The sequence below is a fragment of the Capra hircus genome, chromosome 9 (genome assembly GCF_001704415.2).
Source record: "Capra hircus breed San Clemente chromosome 9, ASM170441v1, whole genome shotgun sequence".
Lineage (NCBI taxonomy): Eukaryota > Metazoa > Chordata > Mammalia > Artiodactyla > Bovidae > Capra > Capra hircus.
In genome coordinates, this window is record NC_030816.1 from 6812297 (window position 1) to 6823778 (window position 11482).

An 11482-nucleotide genomic window follows, 5' to 3' on the forward strand; every position below is an offset into this window, starting at 1 on the left:
TACTGGGAGGGATTAGGGGCAGGAGGAGAAGGGGACGACAGAGGATGAGATGGCTGGATGGCATCACGGACGCGATGGACTTGAGTCTGAGTGAATTCCAGGAGTTGGTGATGGACAGGGAGGCCTGGCGTGCTGCGATTCATGGGGTTGCAAAGAGTCGGACACGAGTGAGCGACTGAACTGAATATATCAATATTTTAGCAGCTAAAAAAGAAAGGAAATCACAACTGTAAATAATAAAAATATTTTCTTAAATTGTTTCATAAAAAAGGGAGAACTTGTAAACTGATATTCTTCTATTGAATGCAATAGGTACCATATGTCCTGAAATAGAGACTTTTTCTCCTTGGGGATCAATAAAACTATTTTCATTTTGATTGGGAAATATGTGTTTTTTAAACATTCTTATTTTTCTTAAATTGGCCCTCATGCACAAATTTTGCTTTCCCCTCATGAAGACTGTCTAAGAATTCTGATAGTGTCCCAAGCTTAATCTGGGAAAACAACAATTTTAAAATTTCAAATCAAATCTTGGCATGATGTTTAAAACATTAGCCTGCCTCCAACAAAAGAAGCTTTAGATCAAACCATCTGTTTTCTTAGCATGCTAGCCTTTGGTAAGTGGAGATTTTGAGAATAAAACTGAATATAATCTTCTTTGGACCATTTCAGTGAGAGAGGATAGCTCCACCAAAAAAAAAAAAGCTCTATTGCTTTTTCTAGCAAGTTTGCAGATTTGATTAAAGAAGATGTTTAGCAGAATAAATTCAAGTTAAAGAACTAAAAATATGAGAAAATATAAGAACAGGCAAGTTCTTATATGTGCAAGTTGAGCACAGTGCTACAACATCTCGTTTCTCTTTTAATTCAGAACATCGCCTAAAAGTTTGATGCTTTCAAACTATGGTGCTGGAGAAGACTCTTGAGAGTCCTTTGGACAGCAAGGAGACCAAACCAGTCAATCCTAAAGGAAATAAACCCTGAATATTCATCGGAAGGACTGATGCTGAAGCTGAGGCTGCAATACTTTGGCCACCTGATGCGAAGAACTGACTCACTGGAAAAGACCCTGATGCTGAGAAAGACTGAGGGCAGGAGGGGAAGGAGTGACAGAGGATGAGATGGCTGGAAGGCATCATCGACTCAATGGACATGAGTTTGAGCAACTCCAGGAGATAGTGAAGGGCAGGGAAGCCTGGCATGCTGCAGTTCGTGGGATCGGAAAGAGTCAGACACGACTGAGCGACTAACACACACACACACACACACACACACACACACACAGTTGATTAACAATGTGTTCATTTCACATGTACAGCAAAGTGATTTGGTGTCTTTTCAGATACACATGTCTGTTGTTTTTCAAATTATTTTCCATTTTTTAAAGGAAGTCTGAATTAAGTTTTTCCACAAATGTCATGTGAGATGGAGAATGCATACTTACAAATTACTTTCCAAACAAGCATGGTAAACATTTCCTCCAGAAGGCATGGGACCTTTGACCTCATCATTCCTGAGCTGCTAGGCCTTGCTCTGTCTGGGTAATGAAAACTCTGGCAATGGGGGGGCGTCATTAGGTCCCTAGAACCTCAGGAAGAGATTTACAAAACAAACCACAGATATGAAATAAATGCTATTAAGAGGAATATCAGAGGCCAGTTTCAAAAGCTGCAAATGTTTTCTGAACTTCTGCCATCTGATTCTGCAGTAGTCATGTAGATACAACCCAACTATCCAATTTGTTACAGTTGTTGGTTTATAAGACTTTTCTTGAAATATTGATAACCGCTTCTATCTTCCCCTCAAACTTTTATCAAACTCAAGCAGATTTTTGTCAGAGAAAACATATTCTTGTAACTTAATTGATAAAAGCAATACATGTATACATCCCTACCTGTCCTCTGCGTGGCCTAGCCCTGGCTCTATTTAGCAAAGGAAGTGGAACATAATAGATGCTCAATAAATATTTATGTGCTCGATGCATGAAGAAATGCAGGAAACTTACAAATACTGACAAACAGAATTTAGAGACACACACTCTTTACACATGCATTTGTACATTTGTACACAGACAAATCTTATTCCATATTTTCTATTTATATTTTGAGTTGTCTGTTTCTTTTGCTAGAGAAGGGGAAGCCGATGAGACTTGTTATTTCCTGAAAATGGGATTTGGGGACGTTTTCAACGATATTATCCTCCATTATAAAAAGGGACAGAAGGGAGACAAGCTGCTTCCACAAGTTTACACATCGCTGGAAACAAATCTAAGCTTTCTAACTGCCACTAAAAAACTCCTCCACTCTGCTATGTAGGTCAGTCTAAGACAGTTGATAAAGCTTTATAGTCCAACTAGAATGATTTAAAAAACTGAAAGAACCCAAGTAAGTAAATAATAAATGCTCACCTTCACTTGCTATTACACGGGGTAAACATGAGTCGTGACATAATTTGTTTGCTCAATGGAAGAGGGATTTATGCCTTTATGTTGCCAAGCTTGTTTCAAGGGCTGCTGGAGTTGAGTTTGCAGCTCTGGAAGTAAATGAGGAGTCCGTCATTGAGACTCCCTGGAAAGCCTTCATTAGCAACATAATTTAGCAAATACGGCACTGACATCACTGTGCCAGTCCCAGGTTGGCATATATGCGGTTCCAGTAAATCACCTCCTGCACATCCTCTGCATGACCAGGCCTGGGACTGTTACTCAGAGACTCTAGAGGGAAAGAATTTAAAGTTTCACCTGGCAGACTATTATAAAATATTATTACAACTGTCTACTCCAATACTTTGGCCACCTCATGTGAAGAGTTGACTCATTGGAAAAAACCCTGATGCTGGGAGGGATTGGGGGCAGGAGGAGAAGGGGACGACAGAGGATGGATGGCTGCATGGCATCACGGACTCGATGGATGGGAGTCTGAGTGAATTCTGGGAGATGGTGATGGACAGGGAGGCCTGGTGTGCTGTGATTCATGGGGTCACAAAGAGTCTGACACAACTGAGCGACTGAACTGAACTGAACAGGGAGCCACAAAGGGACGCAACAGGGCTTGAGTTCAAATTACAGTCAATTTCTGATAATGGACCGCCACGTAATTGCACACTGGATTATCCTTGCCTTTGGCAGAATTGTCCTTGGGTAAACAAAGCAGAGAAATCAGGACGGTTTGTCTTAAGCTCCACTTTGCCGTTTCTTCAACAGATACATACGAAGCACATGTGAGATGCCAAGCAATGTCTCGGTGTGGCGACCCTGCAGACAACAAAACAGAGCTCCTGCTCTCACGGGTCCTGGCTTATTAGGCAGACGCAACAAATAAATGAATAAAAATACATAATATGAAACCGGATCACCACAAATGCTATGATAAAAGGCAAAGAAGGACGAGGTGATGGGAGTGACCTTCCAGGTAGAGCTCTCTCTAGGAGAGAAGGGAGTGAACTGAGGGGCCAGCCTTGGGCTGTCTAGAGGCAGAAGCTCCAGGCAGTGGGAAGAGCAGGTGCAAGGGATCCAGGGCAGGCTTGTCCAAGGGCAGATGCAGGCAGGGGATGTGCGAGGACCAGCCAGTGTGTCAAGCAGAGTGAGCGAGGAGTTGAGTGTGTGAATTGTGTCAGAGAGACACCCAGGGGAACAAGCATGTGGGGCATGGAGACCCTAGGGAGGACTTTGGATTGGTCAGTGCATTTAGAGAGTTGTCACAAAAGAGATTCAGAATCCACATTGCCTTTTAAAAGGATCCTCTGGCTCTAGTTTAACACACACACTGAACTCTGTGTGAGTTGAATCTGGGAGGGACACTAGAAATACAAATGGGAAAACCACATAAGATTACAGAAATCCTCCCCAGAGATGACTGGTTTGGACCAGAAAGCATTTCTGGCTGTGTTGGATACAGGATGGGAAAAAGAGAAAAATGAAGGATAACTCTGGTAAAGAGCCTCATCACCCGAGTAGGACTACAGTTATTCTCATTTGAAGGGATCAGTTCCAGTGCCCCAGCCCCACCCTGTGAATACTAAAATCCAAGGATGCTCAAATTCCTCATGTAAAACAGCATACTATTTGCATATAAGCTACACACATCCTTCTGTAGCCTTTGAAACATCTCTAGGTTACTTGAAATACCTAATATAATGTAAATGCTATGCAAGTAGTTACCAGAGTGTGACAAATTCAAGTTTTGCTTTTGGGAACTTTCTGGATTTTTTTGTTTCCTGAATATTTTCAATCTGTGGCTGGTCACATCCACAGAGGCAAACTCCAAATTTAGAGAGCTAACTGTCTTCATTAAGACGGGCAAGACTGAGAGAAGCCGGTTTGGGTGAATGTGAGCAAGTAATCCAAAGGCCAACTGTAGACTGACGAAGTGTGAAATCTTTGGAGAAGCCCTCTTAATGAAGGTGATTACGATGGCAGTCAGGCACTTTGGACACTGCTCCTGTGCAAAAGACATCAAGAAGGAAAAAGCCCAGTAAGATTATCTCACAGTGTGGGGCGCTGGGAGCCCCGGCTGCTTTCATGGGCGCAGACAACTGTTAGAGCTGCTGCTTCGTTGAAGTGCCGGTGACTGGGGGGTACACACGTGCTCAGCCTTCTGCAATAGTAGAACACCCAGGAGCGGGCACTGGAGGCAGACAAGGCGACTGGCAGGCCCTCTAGCAGCCCAAGAATACGAGGCCAACCATGTGGTTTGGGAGACTGGAAAGGAAGCCAACCCAGAGAATCCCGCACCCTGGATCCTATCTTATTTCCACTTTACAAAGTGCGCTTCCCTCGTCTTGCTGTTCGTGTCCGACTGCAGCCACCGAAAACACTGCTGTGGTTAGAAAATCCGATTGGAAAGATAAACTTGGATGTCCATGGTGAAACATGGTGAAACACCGGTGAATGTAGGCACAAGTGCCCCCTAGAAATAAGTCTTTGGAGATCTGCTCAAGTTACTTGAGTAGCAAACAAGGTTTCAGCAGAAGCAAAGGAGCTGTGAATTGAAGATGAAGACTGTGTCGCCTTCATAGAGATCGACCCACAGAAAAAAAGAATGAAATCATGCCATTGGCAGCAACATGGGTGGGCCTAGAGATTACCATACTAAGGGAAACAAGTCAGACAGGGAAAGACAAGCATCATGTGATATCACTTATATGTGGAATCTTCAAAAGAGATACACGTGAACTTATTTACAAAAGAGGGAGAAACCCACAGACATAGAAAACAAACTTATGGTTACCAAAGGGGGAAAGGGAGGGCAGAGGGTCAAATTGGGAGTTTGGGATTAACAGATACACTCTGCTATATATAAAACATAACCAACAAGGACCTACTGTGTAGCACAAGGAACTCTACTCAATATCTTGTAATAACCTGTAAGGGAAAAGAATCTGAAAAAGAATGTATATATTCAGTTATCCATATATAACTGAATCACTTCACTGTATACCTGAAACTAACACAATATTTGTAAATCATCCATACTTCAATTTAAAAACATTGTAATCCAAGCAATCATTTTTTTCACCCTTAAAAAAAAAATGGGTACATGAGATGGGTCCAGTGTATGAACTGTAGAAACAGAACAGGTTGGGTTTTTGTCCAAAGCTAAGCCTGTGGAAAACATTACTGCAAAGTCAAAATTAAGGCTGAGAAATGATCTCCAATCACGACTGATCTAGGGGCTCTCCTTGGTGGCTCAGGGGCAAAGAATCCGCCTACCAGTGCAGGAGACATGGGGTCAATCCCTGGTCCGAGAAGATCCCACATGCCTCGGAAAAACTAAGCCTGTGGGCCGCAACTATTGAGCTCACGTGCGGCAGCGACTGAAGCCCCACAGCCCAGAGCCTGTGCTCGGCAGTGTGAGAAGCCACTGCAATGAGAAGCCCTCCCACTGCAACTAGGGAGCAGCCCTGCCGGGAGCCAGCGTGAGGAACTCTGCCCTTGGCAAAGGTCATGAGGAAGGAGCCTCGGCAAAGGCAAAGGCAGGATCGAGCCTCAGGGAACCCCCTGTTCCCGAGCATCTACCCCCAAAACTAGAGTGCCTACTTAACTGTTTTATGCTCTCACCTATACCTCTGACTTTACGGGGGGCTGACCCCCCATCACCATTTCTCTCAGAGAAGGAGTTAACTTGCAGCTCCAGTTAATAAAAATTCCTGGGCGTGACAAGAGTGTTTCAACTTACAAACTCCTCTGAAGATTCTCTAGCCTGCCTGAGCGGGTTTGTCTGGTCACATGTGATTGTTTACAGCCTCCCAACCGTGAGAGGCACGAGATGCTTTAAACTTTCTATATACAGACTCTTTTGAGAAGTTAGAAAATTATTAGTATAGTATAGTGGGTTGATTAGAAATTATATTGGTGAAGGGTTTTTCATTTATTGTGCCAATAATTACTGCTCATTCCCTGCCCTGGGTGTGACAAGGGTGTCTCAGGTCAAACCTCTCTGCTGACAGACTAGCTTGTATGACAGCCTCTCAACCATAAACAGCACAGAGAGTTTGGAGTATTTTGAAAGTCTTAATTAGCATAGGGCTTTTCTCATTGTTTAGACAATGATTGCCGCCACGGCTCCATATCCTTAGGCACCTGGGAATATATTAATGTATTTGGAATATAGAAAAGGAAATATAGTAGGTTTTGATGTTAGCAATACTAGACTTTTTGAGTTAATGAATTTTCTCTTTTGTTATAAATCACTGTGTCCTTGCTATGCAAAAATGTAACTTTATCACTATCTTAAGACTAAATAGATCCTAAGGGGAATACTGGTGAAGGGTTTTCATTTGTTGAGCCAATATTTGCTACTAAATCTCCATATTCCTTACCCTTATAATGAATATAACTAGCATATAGGAGAAATAAGTATTAACCTTTAAGATTAACCATGTTAAACCTTAGACTAAGTAAATTCCTTTCTTGATTGTAACCCACTATACCCTCACCCTATAGGAATGCAACTTTATTTGGAGGGTGGCGCCTGGTTTAAGAAAAAATCACCCCTGGAAAAAATAAGTTTTCTGGTTGACTGACCGTTATCAGAAAAAGCCATAAAATGTCAGCAGGCCTCATAGCCAGAAGATGATGTAAAACCCATAAGACCTTTGTATAATTTTACCTGATTATGACAAGGGTCAGGTCTGCTGACCCCCACGTGACTCTGTGTTCATCCTTATGTATAACAAAAAGTATATAAGCAAACCTGAAAATAAAGAAATGGGATCAGTTTCTGGAAAGACTGATTCCCCCGTGTCGTTCTTTCCCCTTCTGGCTGAATTCCCATCTGGTACATGGGTACTCACCAAGCCTGCTAATTTTGCCTGGCTTCTAAGATTGGACCAGGGAGGCCTCAGTGCCTCCTCTCCTTCGGGAGAACGGAAAGACGCCTGTGGCCTACGTAGGTGGTGATTGGTATTCCACGTAAACCAAGTTATTCAGCCTCCTTTTCTCCACTAATTTTCCTGCTACACTATCCGTTTCTAATCTCTCTCTATATCTGTAATTAAATAAGTTTTCTCCTAGGACGTCTACTCCATCTCCCCTTCGAATTACCCTGGATCCACCAGGGCTGGACCCCGGCACAGCCCCCTGGCCAAAATTAGAGAAAAAGGCTGTGCAGCAAGGAGATGCAGCACCACCAAAAATAAATAAATAGACAAATAAAATTATAAAAAAGAAAAAAATCGGTCTAGATGATGATATAACTGGCCTAAAACAGAGGTGTTTGTGGGATGCTGAAGTTAACTGTGACTCAAGATCTTGTTACCAGGGGAGAAAGGAGAATCCAAGGTACAGTCAACTGCTTCCAAGAATCTCTCTGCGATTCCTCCATCTGTAAAGGCCAGAGAAGACTGAACTGTACCTGAAGGGTGAACTGGCTGGAATACAGCACCTGTGGATTCTGCGTTACCAAGTAACACTTCCCAGCTGCCTGCAACATACACAGCCAGGAAGGAGTCAGAGGAGAAGAAGAAAAAGAAGGCTTCAAAACTGACTCCACACCACCACCCCCAGCCAGCCGTGGAAAACCTGTGACAAAGGAGGATGCCTCTGCCCATGAGATTCAGATTCCTGACCATGGGCAACTCTGAGGCCAAGTGCATCCCCCAGACCAGAAGAAAGGATCTCTGCATCCGAGGTCCTAACTCAGCCAGCTACATCTCAGTGAAGACCTTGCTTAACGCAAAAGACTTTCTACAGGATCTGGAATTTGTTCCATCAGATGAAAAGCAAAAGCAAGGCTGCCATCGAGAAAATGAAACTGTAATTCAGAGCAAGAAAGAGCAGGTACAGTCCGAGGGCATGACAGTGACTGAGCTCTTCATGGAGTGGTAACCAGCCCTGTAAGTGCAGGTCTTAGGAGCAGAGGGGCCGGGCTGTAGCACTTGAGGTTCAGGGGCCCTCCTGGCAGTTCAAAGATCAGCTGTGGCTCTTGCCTGTTGGTTCACTAGCTGATACATTTGCTAAAGGTAAGAACTGTGTCAAGGATGACGGAATTTGTCTGGATCCATATGTTCAGAAACGGGATGCTGTGGTACTGGCACTCAGCTATCCCAAACGTTCTTGGGATAAATATTTATTCTTGCAGTTCTGAGAAACCTATACAGCTTCACGGTAAAGTATACGTCCCGCTTGAGATTCTGAATTGGTTGGTCTCTCCTTTGTTTGGAATTTTGGATTAAAAAACATAGAAATACCTTGACCCAAAGGCTATAAAGTCGAGGGCTTTTTTTAACCTTTTAATTTTTATTTATTTATGTATATTTTTGGCCATGCTGCGAGGCATGTGCAATCTTGGTTCCCTGACCAGGGACAGAACCTGCTCCAGATGCAGCGAGAAGCATGGAGTCTTAACCACTGGACGAACAGGGAAGTCGTGAATTTGACTTTTATCAACTGACTGAAAACTTAAATCAGATGAAGTTCACAAATTGCTCTCTTTACCAGACCTAATTTAACCCTTCGTGGAGAACTCGGATGAACACACCTAGCTTCTGTGACTCTTACCTTTTTCCGTTACCTCCTCCTATTCTTTATTTCTTCATCCTCCCAGAAGTCCCTCCCCTCCTCCCACCCGTGGGTTGGGGGCCTGACACAGAGTAGACCCTCTTCACAAACTACCGACAGTGTGATGCTACAGAGAATGGAGGTGCAGTTTGCAAAGCAAGATATTATTTGTCATTCTTATTGCAAGCTTTGCAATGACCGCAATGCCACTTAGAAGATGTTGGCATCACCCCTGGCCCACAGGCTAACCTCTGAATTATCAGGGTCTAATCCTAGAGCAGAGCTGCAGTGTCATAAACGTCACCCCTCTCCATGGCTCTGATATAAGCCCTCACTAAGGTCGAGAACAGGAAATTTAAATATCAGGGTTGAGCTTCTGAGCAATCATGTCATTTCTATTGACCACCTAATGAAAATGTATGGCATTTAACAGTGAAAAGATAAGTTTGCCTGGGGCTCCGAGCTGCCATAGCTGTGCTTATACCATTGCCAAGAGAGGCTCTCACCATACGTTTACGATTCTCCTGTTACCGGGGGAAAGCAGGTATGGCATAAATTGGGAGATTGAGACATATACACACTACTATATATAAAATATACACAATCCATAGTGTTCCAAAGAGTTGGACACAACTGATGCAAGTTAGCACTCACTCATATATAAAATAGGGGCTTTCCATCTGTTGGGGTCCAGCCCTGGTGGATCCAGGGTAATTCGAAGGGGAGACGGAGTAGGCGTCCTAGGAAAAAACTTATTTAATTACAGATATATAGAGAGATTAGAAACGGATAGTGTAGTAGGAAATATTAGTGGAGAAAAAGAGGCTGAATAACTTGGTTTACATGGGATACCAATAAAATTCCAAGACAAGGAATTTGTACCATCTACGTTGGGCCACCGGTGCCACTTGAATATTGGAAGGTGCCCCTCCTTGGACTCCTTCTCACATGGAACTTAAAAGCCGGGGCAAGTAAGTAGACATGGCGAGCACCCATGCTCCAGATGGGAATTCAGCCAGAAAAACGGGGAGCAAGAAAGAACGACACGGGGGAACCAGTCTTTCCAGAAACTGATCCCATTTCTTTATTTTTCAGGTTTGCTTATATACTTTTTGTTATAATAGGGATGAATACAGAGTCACACGGGGGTCAGCAGACCTGACCCTTGTCACAATCAGGTGCTTCATATAAAATTATACAAAGGTCTTAAGGGTTTTACATCATCTTCTGGCCATGAGGCCTGCTGACATTTTATGGCCCTTTCTGATAACGGTCAGTCAACCAGAAAACTTATTTTTTCCAGGGGTGATTTTTTCTTAAACCAGGCGCCACCCTCCAAATAAAGTTGCATTCCTATAGGGTGAGGGTGTAGTGGGTTACAATCAAGAAAGGAACTTACTTAGCCTAAGGTTTAACATGATTAGTCTTAAAGGTTAATATTTATTTCTCCTATATGCTAGTTATATCCATTATAAGGTCAGGGAATACGGAGATTTAGCAGCAAATATTGGCTCAACAAATGAAAAACCCTTCACCAATACAATTCCTAATCAACCCACTATACTATACTAATAATTTTCTAACTTCTCAAAAGGGTCTGTATTTAGAAAGTTTTAAAGCATCTCGTGCCTCTCACGGTTGGGAGGCTGTAAACAATCGCACGTGGCTGGACGAACCTGCTCAGGCAGGCTAGAGAACCTTCAGAGGAGTTTGTAAGTTGAAACACTCTTGTCATGCCCAGGAATTTTTATTAACTGGAGCTGCAAGTTAACTCCTTCTCCAAGAGAAATGGTGATGGGGGAGAGCCTCCCATAAAGTTAGAGGTGTAGGTGAGAGCATAAGTAAAGTAGGCAGACTCTGGTTTTGGGGGTAGATGCTTGGGAACAGGGGGTTTCCTGAGGCTCATTCTCCCCTTTGCGTATGCCAAAGCCTCCTTCCTCATGACCTTTGCCATGGGTGGAGTTCCTCATGATTGCCAAGAGAGGCTCTCACCATACATTTAAGATTCTCCTGTTACCAGGGAGAAAGGGGGTAAGGCATAAATTGGGAGATTGAGACTCACATATACACACTACTATATATAAAATATACACAGTCCATAGTGTTCCAAAGAGTCGGACACAACTGATGCAACTTAGCCTGCACGCATATATAAAATAGGGGCTTTCCGTCCACTTGCAACACAAGAGATGTGGGTTCGATCCCTGGGTTGGGAAGATCCCCAGGAAGAGGGCATGGCAACCCACTCCAGTATTCTTGCGTGGAAAATCCCACAGACAGAGGAGCCTTGTGGGCTACAGTCCACAGGGTCTCAGAGTCAGACACAAAGTGACTGAGCATAGACGCACACATATTTAAAATAGGCAGCTAATAAGGACCCACTGTATAGCTTAGGGAACTCTATTCAATTCTTTGGGTATATGTATATGCAGAACTGATTCACTTTGTTGTACATCTGACACACAATACTGTTAATCAAGTATA